Consider the following 4059-nt stretch of genomic DNA (forward strand, 5'->3'; position numbering starts at 1 on the left):
GGCCGTACCTTCTTGGACACCTACCTTCGGCTATAAACACTCCAACACCTTGGAACGGTATCATCATCTTCTCTCTAGCTATTTCTCTTAATATACACTTATATTCAAGAGCAATCTAGTCTGATTCTCACGCCGGAGGGTGGTCACAAGGAGGTACCCCCCCTTCTCAGTGACGAGCTCACGGTGTCTGTTTTGCAGGTCATCAGAAGAATAACCATCTTGCCGGACCTAACCCTCGTGGGAAATATCTATTTAACCCCCAGATTATCCGTAATCTGCCGGGGTTGATTAGTGTTTCTTCATTGCCTCGTACTTTTTCATTGCCTCGTACTTTTTTATAGTTTGCTTCCTTAATACATTTTAGAAAGCTCAAAATAAAGTTAACATACACCATTCTACATAGAGGCGTTTTTAGGTAATGGCATGATGGGGGCAAACCATGACATTCTGGGCGGAATGTTTTCTTTGTTTTATTTTTTTTATTAATCAAACAACTCCATCTCATATTTAAAAAAAAAATTGAAAATGAAACAAAGCCACTAAATGTGAAATGTTACACACTTTTGTGAAGCATTTTTCACATATGTCGCAGTGATGTAACGGACCGTTTTACCTTCTTTAGAGCCATCACAAAACACATCTATTTAGGCATTAATGGTTTTATTAACCACATCTGTGTATTAATAGTTTTATTTTGTTTAGTCAAGTTATCGCACTCTTCAAATCTGGGGATTTCCGATGCCTCACTCTGGCCAGTCTATTATGTCTTAACCGGGCTTATGCTGACTTCAGAGTTTGACTTGTGCGTTCCCCAAGAAACCATACCGCTAACTGCCACTTGACAGTCGTTGTGTCACCACAAAAACAGAATTCTATGACGTAACAAATGATGTAATAGTTTAGATAAAAATTAAAAACAAAATGTTTGTAGTGATTGAATTAAGAAATTATTATAAATATCATATCAGCATAAAGTATAAGTAACGTAGTATTTTATGTTTACCGTTACAACAAGCATAACTACCCATCACATGCATCAAACTCCCGCCAAATCTGGCGTCAAAACCCTAGGCCGAAGCTCCACCTTCAACCCATACTTCATAAACAATGTCAACGACATCTTCTGCTCCACACGGTGACCTTCAACGACGGATATTCGGTGTCGAAGCAACACCGCGGCCGCTATCGACTTCATCTGCAAATACGCCAGATCTTTTCCTAAACAAATTCGCGGACCCGCATTGAACGAAACGAATTTGTATTGATCCTTCATCTCAAATCTCGCCCCGTCGTCCGATAACCACCGCACGGGCTTAAACTCCAACGCGTCATCTCCCCAAATGAACTTCATTCTCCCGGTTGAATAGATCGAGTACGTGATTGATGAACCCGCGGGGACAAAATCGCCTGACGGGAGGATGTCGTCGTTGATCACGTGTTTGGAGTCTTCGGGGACGGACGGTAGAGACGGAGGGTTTCGGTTAGGGCGGCTTTGAGGTAGGTCAAACGGTCAACTTCTTCAAACGTTAGGGGTTCGTTGACCCATTGACACGTGTCGTGTCCACGTGTAAAGGTTAGGATGGTGCGGAGTTCGGTGAGGATTTTTGTTTCGACTCTAGGGTTTTGGGTGATGAGGTAGAAGAACCAGCTCAGTGCTACGGATGACGTGTCACGTCCAGCGAGGATAAAGTCGAGTGCCACGTTTTGTAAAAACGTATCTGTGTAAGACTCTTTCTTCTTCATGAACCTATAGATAGAGGTATTTAGGGATGTGTTTTTATTCAGTTTGAAACTAATTAAACTGAAATAAAACCGATTAAAGCGAAACCGGATTAAATTTGGTTTTAAACCAAATCGAATAGGTGATTCAGTTACAATTTTAACCTACTCTTATTTAAACTAATTCAATTTAATATCACATAGTAAAGAAAAGGTACATATATCATCAAAACCAATATACTTTCTATTCTTTCTACTAAAAATCTCTTTAACAATTTTTTTTCACGTTATAAAGTAACGTACTTTATAAGACGCTTAGCATTATTTTGCACATAAAACACTAGAAAACATACTTTCTGTTTTTCTCATAAAAATTCGTTAACATATTAAATTTGAAAAAAATTAAAAAATATATATCTTTAAATTTTATGATAAAACTAGAATTACGTTGTTTTTTTATGTGCAAAAAATATTGTTAAGACAACTTTTACGAGAAAAACATGTAGCATATGTTGGGTTCTTATGTGTAAAAAATTGTTAGGGGCCTTTTACAAATAAAACGCAAATTAAACAAATGTTGGTTTATGACATTTGACTGTCCGCCTTAAATTATATACATACAAAAAAGCTTTCATGTTTATCCGGTCAAAATAAAAAACCAAACTGAATAAAAACTCAGTCATTCGGATTGGTTTTTACCGCATAATATCCAAAACCAAATAACCTGAACGGCGTACAACAAAAACCGGCCCGACAAACAACGTACCTAGACAACAAGTCATCATGTGGGTTCCCACACTCCATCTGACTCATCAGATCAAGCTTACGTTTATTAATCACGTTTGTCATATACTCCTCCACGTGTCTCATACTTCGGCTCAGCTCAACCTCCATCCCAAGCCCAAGCCATCTCTTCACCTTCCACATCATCTCCGGCAAAATAAACCTTTGTAAAGTGGCTTCCGTGGCTCGGTCAAAAGCCACGGCAAACCCGTTCTCGGGTAGCTCGGGTGACAAAGTTTGCGGGTCATTTCCTAAAGCCAGGCCGCATATATTATCGAAAGTAAACCGAAGCAAAAGATCTTGTAAATCAACCGGCTTGGCTTCCCGCTGAGCCGTTTCCAATATGGGAACGAATCTCAGCTTAATGGCTAAACTCACCCACCGAGCCATGGCTTGTCGAAGCGTACGAGTTGTAAACTCGAGCGACGCGGTCTTACGTTGGAAAAGCCACGTGTCACCATCAGAGTTAACTATCCCATCACCAAGTAAATCATGAAAGACAGCCTGCCACGTGGGACCCTTTGGGTAATTATCGAAATTGATTTTGAGAATATGTTCGAGGTTTTTGGGGTCGCACGTGACCGTCACGTGACCTTGCTTTCGGGCTAGAAACGGGATGGGGAATATGCACGTTTGGTACGTGCCACCGCACGTGCGGAGGTTTTCCGCGATCCATTCGTGCATACGGTTAGCGTTTAGGATTAAGCTAGGTAAGCTACCGAATATCGGCCAGACACGTGGACCGGTTGCACGGCGTACGATGGACTTGAACCAAATGGTGTATGTTACTATTGCTGTTAAAATGAGAAACATAGTTGTTGAGTCCATTTGAAGGTGTTCACTTAAATGAGGCAAACACAAATCTATGTAGGCCTTATCACACCACAACACCCATCACCAACAAAACCTGTAAAATATAATAGTGTACAGTATGTGTATATAAATGTCGAACAACACTGCTAACAACAAAGAGCATTTGGTCTAATAGTATCTGATAATGTAATATGTGTTTTTTTTTTCTTTTAAAGGTCTAAGGTTTAATCCCGTAGTTGACATGTTATGTGTATTTAGAAAAAACTTCTAAAAATGCTCTATATCTCATCCCTCATTTCTCTATATCAACCTTAATTTATAAAAAAAAAACTGCTACAACTTCTTTTTATATAAAACTGGTGTTAAAATAACTTTTCATATATGAAAAACTAATATGCATCCTTATCAAATTATAGAGCATATAAAAACGAGAAATGTAAAAAAAAATAAGTGTTTATAAGTAAAATAAAGATAGAAATATGGAATGCGATGTGATAGGTTTTTTAAACTAAGAGATAAAATATAATTTTTAGTTAAATTACGGGGTGGAATATAGTGATTGGATGTGAATATTCTTAAAAGTAGAATACTAGCTATTAGAAAAAACTGCTTACAGAAATGATTCATGCGACAAAAATCTTGAATCTGTCATCGAGAGAGAATTGAGAGAGATTTAGTGATTAAAATTACTTTAAAAATGATAGAATTGGGTACATAAATAGAGTGAGGCCGGAAGAGATTGGA

General features: G+C 38.4%; 1 pseudogene across 1 annotated transcript; it reads right to left on the bottom strand.

Moving 5' to 3' along the window:
- Window positions 1-1036: 1036 nt before the first annotated feature.
- LOC143570878 (cytochrome P450 86A22 pseudogene) lies at window positions 1037-3330 on the bottom strand (annotated as a pseudogene). Its single transcript, XR_013142009.1, has 2 exons — window positions 2486-3330; window positions 1037-1747 (listed from the first exon to the last, which is right to left on the bottom strand). The product of XR_013142009.1 is annotated as a cytochrome P450 86A22 pseudogene (transcript).
- Window positions 3331-4059: the final 729 nt, after the last annotated feature.

The sequence above is a fragment of the Bidens hawaiensis genome, unplaced genomic scaffold (assembly GCF_021521415.1).
Source record: "Bidens hawaiensis isolate Kalapana, Puna unplaced genomic scaffold, B.hawaiensis_p1.1 tig00025169_1, whole genome shotgun sequence".
NCBI classification, from domain to species: Eukaryota; Viridiplantae; Streptophyta; class Magnoliopsida; order Asterales; family Asteraceae; genus Bidens; species Bidens hawaiensis.